Raw genomic sequence first — 8,248 nt, forward strand, 5'->3', positions numbered from 1 at the left:
ACGTGTAGCCTAGCATTAGCCTCTAACCGGCATGCTAGCTGGCTTTATTTTTATATAACGTTATCTGCTATTATTCATTCATTTTGATATCATGTGAATGACCACAATACACTCTTGTTAATTAAAAGTGTTTATTGGGTATTTCATTTTACATGTAGCAACAATATAATTTACCATTGTGTAGATGTCACGTTGGTTAACACAGATTCCTGCTTACATCATCCGAGCAAGTATCAAACTTTCGGGTTATGATGTACAGGGATTATCCCATTATTGTCCCGGAAAATGTAATTGTGTTGTTGTTTTGATTGTTGAATGTTTACTGGATGATATTGTGTATTGTTGTATTGTTATTCGTGTAATGTTTTAAGAGTTAAATGTTTATTGTTCAATGTATAAACTAGCAGTCTTACCTCTTAGAGATGGTATGTTCCGGGGGCGTGGCTTTCCCTTGAAATGGCGGGTAGTGCCACCTGAGAGTTAGTTATCTCCGAGTTCACTACGGAGACTCATCTGAGAGTGTGAACAGCATGGTAAGGGCGATTGCCTACATGGTCATTTACAGATGATAGTAACAGCTTTGGAATGTTTTACCGATTGGACTTGTAAATAGTGTTTTATATTTTTGTTAACATTTTTTGTTCCCTGTTTGCTGGGATTTATCACTGTCTGCCCTATTAAATTCACCTTAAAACCTGGAATTTATGTGTCATGGCGTTTTATGCCTCCGACCCTCGAGCAATCGCTCACAACACATGTTAAGAAACATGTATTTAATCCATATCCATGTTTTAGTACAGTCGTGGCAAAATTTTTGAGAATGACACAAATATTAAAAGTTTTTGTCAGATGTTACTATGGTATACTGAAGTATAATTACACGCATTTCATAAGTGTGCAAAGGCTTTTATTGACAATTAATTAAGTTTACGAAAGACTCAATATTTGCAGTGTTGACCCTTCTTTTTCCAAGACCTCTGCAATTCACCCGGGCATGCTGTCAATCAACTTCTGGGCCACATCTCTCACTGATGGCAGCCCATTCTTGCATAATCAATGCTTGGAGTTTGCCAGAATTTGTAGGGTTTTTTTTGCACCCTTTGAGGATTGACCACACAATTCTCAATGGGATTAAGGTCTGGGGAGTTTCCTGGCCATGGACCCAAAATGTTGATGTTTGGTCCCCGAGCTACTTAGTTATTACTTTTGCCTTATGGCAAGGTGCTCCATCATGCTGGAAAAGGCATTGTTCATCACCAAACTGTTTTGGTGGTTGGGAGAAGTTGCTCTCTGAGGATGTTTTTGTCCATTCTTTGTTATGGCTGTGTTCTTAGGCAAAATTGTGAGTGAGCCCACTCCCTTGTCTGAGAAGCTAGGCTGTTGGCATGACACAGGACTGATCGTAGGGCTCACCTTTTCTTCTCCTGGACAATCTTTTTTCCGGATGCCCCAAACAATCGGGAAAGGGATTCATCAGAGAAATGACTTTACCCCGAGTCCTCAGCAGTCCAATACCCTGTACCTTTTGCAGAATATCAGTCTGTCCCTGATGTTTTTCCTAGAGAAGAAGTGGCTTCTTTGCTGCCCTTCTTGACACCAGGCCATCCTCAAAAAGTCTTCACCTCACTGTGCGTGCAGATGCACTCACACCTGCCTGCTGCCATTCCTGAGCCCATGCTTGCACTGGTGGTGCCCCGATCTCAGCAGCTGAATCAACTGTAGAAGACATCCTGGCGCTTGCTGGACTTTCTTTGGGCAGCCCTGAAGCTTCTTCACAACAATTGAACCTCTCTCTTGAAGTTTCTGATGATCCGATAAATGGTTGATGTAGGTGCAATCTTACTAGCAGACAATAGCCTTGCCTGTGAATCCTTTTTGTGCAAACGCAATGATGACTGCACGTGTTTCCTTGCAGGTAACCATGGTTAACAGAGGAAAAACTATTCCGATTCACCCCAGTGAGTGGGCTCTGTTCGGTGTTAAATGGCACTCCATTTACTTGCCGTCAGACTTGACATTCGGGTGCAGGAGTAGTCCGCACTATATTTAATAGCCTATCGGAAGCGGTGTGCTGGATCCTGCTGAACGTCTGCAAGCTTCCATTCGTTTGAATTTGCTCGACGACTTTCTATTGGTCGAATTTTCCATCTAGCCAAACCCCTATCTTAAATTCGCTCAAACAAATTTTCAGCAAGTAGGAGTCCCTCTCTCAATGAGAAAACCCTCGGCCCATCAACTTCTCTCGAGTTCCTCGGTATTCTCCTCGACACAGAGAAAATGCAAGCTTCTCTCCCATACGAGAAGCTGAGAGAATCCGTTCTGTTATACATTCGATCTCCCCTTCGCACTCGGTTACTAAGCGTGAAATGCTCTCCCTGCTAGGCCACCTCAATTTCTGCCATGAGAATCATTCCCCAAGGTCAGCTTTCATTTCTCGCTTACTGATCTTGGCTCACTCGGTCGCTAACCTCTACGAATTACCGTGCAACTGGATGAAGGGTGCATGTCAGACTTGAATTTGGACCAGCCTTCTTAATAGTTGGAACGGTATATTCGTTTTTTTACAACGGTATTTCAGAATTGTCCCAGCTCTGGAGCTTTTCACCGACGCTGCCCCTTCTAAAGGCTTCGGGGCGTTTTTTCAAAGACAGTGGTTCACAGAGAAATGGCCAGAACAATTCCCTAGCCAAATTCCGCCTCAACCTCTTCCGCTCTCTGCGAGCTCTACCCCATTGCGGTTGCTAGTGTTCTCTGGGGCTCAGAGTGGTCTCGCAAAGTATCGATATTTTATGCGACAACGAAGCAGTCGTAGCTATAATTAACAAAGGCAGATCGTCATGTAAAGTAATCATGTCCTTAATGAGAAGGATTCTCTGGCAATCAGTCATCCACAGTTTTATTATTAAAGCCGAACACCTCTCCGCACAAGGTAACTCTAACTGCCATCGCTGATGACTCTCTCGTCTTCGGTGCAGGCATTCAAACGCCTCTGCCCATGCGGCCAATCCGGATCCAACAACATGCCCGAAAGTAACAGAAATCTTTCTAGATTAAATAAAATATCCCATACAATGAGCTGCTAAATTTCGACAGATACTACATGTCAATGGGTGTAACGTCCTTCCACTCTTAAAGCCTATAATTTCGGTCTGGTCGATGTTTCGGCTTTCTGTCTATCTTTTCAAATGTCTTTATTTCCGATACTAGTTACATCTGTCTGTCGCCTTTTTAACTTTCAATTACGAATCCCGCAATATTAAAATCAGTACTTTACGTAAATTCCTCGCTGTCATTCAATTTCATGCTAGGCTACACGACCCGATTATTCCAGTTTATTTTCCGATTCCATCGATTCTTTGTTGCTAAGAGGAATTTCCAAAATCTCTGTAAAACCCCTGATAAACGCCTCCCAATTACAATCCCTATATTAAAGAAATTAGTAGACTTCACACGTAACGTGTCTTCTCGTTTATATAAAAACTTTATTGGAAGCGCGTTTCTCACTGCTTTCTATGGTTTCATGCGGCCGGGGGAATTTACTACGGAATCTCTTANTGACCTCTTCCATGATTTTAGTCTCTTCTTAATTGTGTGTTTTCCCCTTTGTTACTTGTGAATCACAGTATGTCACTTCCTGTTTGCTGAGAGCGCGTGGTTTGTGTCGGAGCTCTTTCAAACTTATTCTTAATAAATCGTTTATTCTTGTTATATCTTAAGACTTGTTAAGATCTGTTAGGTGGTTGCCCTGCAGGCTACAAAAACTCCAACTGGTCCAAAACGCGGCAGCTCGAGTTCTTACACGTACAAAAAAGTATGAACACGTTAGCCCGGTTCTGTCAACCTTGCACTGGTTACCTATAAAGCATCGCGTTAACTTTAAAATCTTGCTTATTACCTATAAAGCCCTACATGGTTTAGCTCCTCAGTACTTGAATGAACTCCTTTTGTATTACAGTCCTTCACGTGCATTACGCTCTCAGGCGACCTGTCAGTTGGTAATACCTAGAATTTCAAAATCAAGTGCAGGTGGTAGATCCTTTTCCTATCTAGCGCCTAAACGTTGGAATAGTCTTCCATGCACTGTCTGGGAGGCAGACACACTCTGTCAGTTTAAATCTAGACTAAAGACGCATCTTTTTAATCTTGTATACACTACACTTCCATAATACAAGTCTTCTGAGGATTTAGGCTGCATTAGTTAGATCAACCGGAACCAAAAACACAACTGATGTACTTGTTGCATCAAAGAGTACAGAACAGTACTCTACTCTCAGCCAGTCTTGTCTCATTGTTCCAAGGTTACCACAGCGAGCAGGATGCAGTTCATGGCCAGACCTGACAAGAGCTGAGATGATAGAGCTGGATAAAGAAGGACGCAGTCACTTGACACATCTTCCCCACAAAATTTCAAATGCTATTATATTATTAATGATAATCTTAAAACTATAATTTACCTTATTAGTAAGTTAATTTATTTTTATTTAGCCTTGTTGTGCAAACACTGTCGAGCTTGTGCAGAGGCAGCAGCTTTTGCCAGAGGGGAACTGGAATCCCCTGGTTGGGCCTGGGTTCTCCTGAGTTTTTTTTTTCTCGATTAGAGTTTTGGGTTCCTCGCAACCGTTTGCATACTGTTTTTTGCACTATTTGCCTGGCCGGGGGGCTGCTTTAGAATGTTAAAGTTTTACTTAATTAATATTGCATATAGGAATTTATAGTCTGTTATATTTGACCTGTGCTTCTCTCTCCTTTATCTTAAATGTGTGCTCTCACTGTGCGTGCGTGCGTGTGTGTGTGTGTGCGTGTCTGTGTGCGTGTCTGTATGTGTGCGTAATTGTCTGTGAATGTGTGTGTGTGTGTGTGTGTGCGTGCGCATCCGTGTGTCTGCGCGTCCGTGTGTGTGTGTCTATGTCTATGTGTGTTAGTACGTGTGCATATTGTTTGTGTGGAGTGTTTTGTATGTGGGTATGTATGTCACCTTTTTCTTGTTTTTACAGGTACAACTTTAATTGTTTTGCTTATAGTCAATATGTCTCATGTGCAGCTACTTTGTAACAATGAAAATTGTAAAAATCGCTATATAAATAAAGTTGAGTTGAGTTGAGTACATACATTAACAGTCTGTTTGCCGTCACTGGTATCTTGTATACTCGGACCCATTTCAATTAGTGTATGTTGTGTGTTTAAATATGTGAGTTTATATTATGTGAATGTGTTTATGCTCTAACGTGTAGCCTAGCATTAGCCTCTAACCGGCATGCTAGCTGGCTTTATTTTTATATAACGTTATCTGCTATTATTCATTCATTTTGATATCATGTGAATGACCACAATACACTCTTGTTAATTAAAAGTGTTTATTGGGTATTTCATTTTACATGTAGCAACAATATAATTTACCATTGTGTAGATGTCACGTTGGTTAACACAGATTCCTGCTTACATCATCCGAGCAAGTATCAAACTTTCGGGTTATGATGTACAGGGATTATCCCATTATTGTCCCGGAAAATGTAATTGTGTTGTTGTTTTGATTGTTGAATGTTTACTGGATGATATTGTGTATTGTTGTATTGTTATTCGTGTAATGTTTTAAGAGTTAAATGTTTATTGTTCAATGTATAAACTAGCAGTCTTACCTCTTAGAGATGGTATGTTCCGGGGGCGTGGCTTTCCCTTGAAATGGCGGGTAGTGCCACCTGAGAGTTAGTTATCTCCGAGTTCACTACGGAGACTCATCTGAGAGTGTGAACAGCATGGTAAGGGCGATTGCCTACATGGTCATTTACAGATGATAGTAACAGCTTTGGAATGTTTTACCGATTGGACTTGTAAATATGTTTTATCCATTTTTTATGTTTAACATTTTTTTTGTTCTGTTTGCTGGGATTTATCACTGTCTGCCCATTAAATTCACCTTAAAACTGGAATTACTGTGTCATGGCCATTGTATGCCTCCGACCGCTCAAGCAATCGCTCACAAACATGTTAGAAACATGTATTTAATCCATATCCATGTTTTAGTACAGTCGTGGCCAAAAGTTTTGAGAATGACACAAATATTAAAAGTTTTTGTCAGATGTTACTATGGTATACTGACGTATAATTACAAGCATTTCATAAGTGTGAAAGGCTTTTATTGACAATTACATTAAGTTTACGAAAAGACTCAATATTTACAGTGTTGACCCTTCTTTTTCAAGACCTCTGCAATTCACCCGGGCATGCTGTCAAATAACTTCTGGGCCACATCTTCACTGATGGCAGCCCATTCTTGCATAATCAATGCTTGGAGTTTGCCAGAATTTGTAGGTTTTTGTTTGTCCACCCGCCTCTTGAGGATTGACCACACATTCTCAATGGGATTAAGGTCTGGGGAGTTTCCTGGCCATGGACCCAAAATGTTGATGTTTGGTCCCCGAGCCACTTAGTTATTACTTTTGCCTTATGGCAAGGTGCTCCATCATGCTGGAAAGGCATTGTTCATCACCAAACTGTTTTTGGGTGGTTGGGAGAAGTTGCTCTCTCAGGATGTTTTTGTGCCATTCTTTGTTCATGGCTGTGTTCTTAGGCAAAATTGTGAGTGAGCCCACTCCCTTGGCTGAGAAGCAGGCCGTTGGCATGACACAGGACTGATTGTAGGGCTCACCTTTTCTTCTCCGGACAATCTTTTTTCCGGATGCCCCAAACAATCGGAAAAGGGTTTCATCAGAGAAAATGACTTTACCCCGGTCCTCAGCAGTCCAATACCTGTACCTTTTGCAGAATATCAGTCTGTCCCTGATGTTTTTCCTAGAGAGAAGTGGCTTCTTTGCTGCCCTTCTTGACACCAGGCCATCCTCAAAAAGTCTTCACCTCACTGTGCGTGCAGATGCACTCACACCTGCCTGCTGCCATTCCTGAGCTCCACTGAGCTCCACTGGTGGTGCCCCGATCTCACAGCTGAATCAACTGTAGAAGACAATCCTGGCGCTTGCTGGACTTTCTTGGGCACCCTGAAGCTTTCTTCACAACAATTGAACCTCTCTCATTGAAGTTTCTGATGATCCGATAAATGGTTGATGTAGGTGCAATCTTACTAGCAGAAATAGCCTTGCCTGTGAATCCTTTTTGTGCAAAGCAATGATGACTGCACGTGTTTCTTGGCAGGTAACCATGGTTAACAGAGGAAAAACTATTCCGATTCACCCCAGTGAGTGGGCTCTGTTCGGTGTTAAATGGCACTCCAAGTTTTACTTCGCCGTCAGACTTGCATTCGGGTGCAGGAGTAGTCCGCACATATTTAATAGCCTATCGGAAGCGGTGTGCTGGATCCTGCTGAACGTCTGCAAGCTTCCATTCGTTTTGAATTTGCTCGACGACTTTCTATTGGTCGATTTTCCGTCTAGCCAAACCCCTATCTTAAATTCGCTCAAACAAATTTTCAGCTAAGTAGGAGTCCCTCTCTCAAATGAGAAAACCCTCGGCCCATCAACTTCTCTCGAGTTCCTCGGTATTCTCCTCGACACAGAGAAAATGCAAGCTTCTCTCCCATACGAGAAGCTCGAGAGAATCCGTTCCGTTATACATTCGATCTCCCCTTCGCACCCGGTTACTAAGAGTGAAATGCTCTCCCTGCTAGGCCACCTCAATTTCGCCATGAGAATCATTCCCCAAGGTCGAGCTTTCATTTCTCGCTTACTGATCTTGGCTCACTCGGTAGCTAACCTCTACAATTCCGTGCAACTGGATGAAGGGTGCATGTCAGACTTGAAGTTCTGGACCAGCCTTCTTAATAGTTGGAACGGTATATCGTTTTTTTACAACGATATTTCAGAATTGTCCGCAGCTCTGGAGCTTTTCACCGACGCTGCCCCTTCTAAAGGCTTCGGGGCGTTTTTTCAAAGACAGTGGTTCACAGAGAAATGGCCAGAACAATTCCCTAAGCCAAATTCCGCCTCAACCTCTTCCGCTCTCTTGAGAGCTCTACCCCATTGCGGTTGCTAGTGTTCTCTGGGGCTCAGAGTGGTCTCGCAAACGTATCGATATTTTATGCGACAACGAAGCAGTCGTAGCTATAATTAACAAAGGCAGATCGTCATGTAAAGTAATCATGTCCTTAATGAGAAGGATTCTCTGGCAATCAGTCATCCACAGTTTTATTATTAAAGCCGTACACAACCCCTCTCCGTACACAAGTAACTCTAACGCCATCGCTGATGTACTCTCTCGTCTTCAATGCAGGCATTCAAACGCCTCTGCCTATCGGCCA

This window comes from Triplophysa rosa, unplaced genomic scaffold, assembly GCF_024868665.1.
Source record: "Triplophysa rosa unplaced genomic scaffold, Trosa_1v2 scaffold128_ERROPOS1313989+, whole genome shotgun sequence".
Taxonomy (NCBI): Eukaryota; Metazoa; Chordata; class Actinopteri; order Cypriniformes; family Nemacheilidae; genus Triplophysa; species Triplophysa rosa.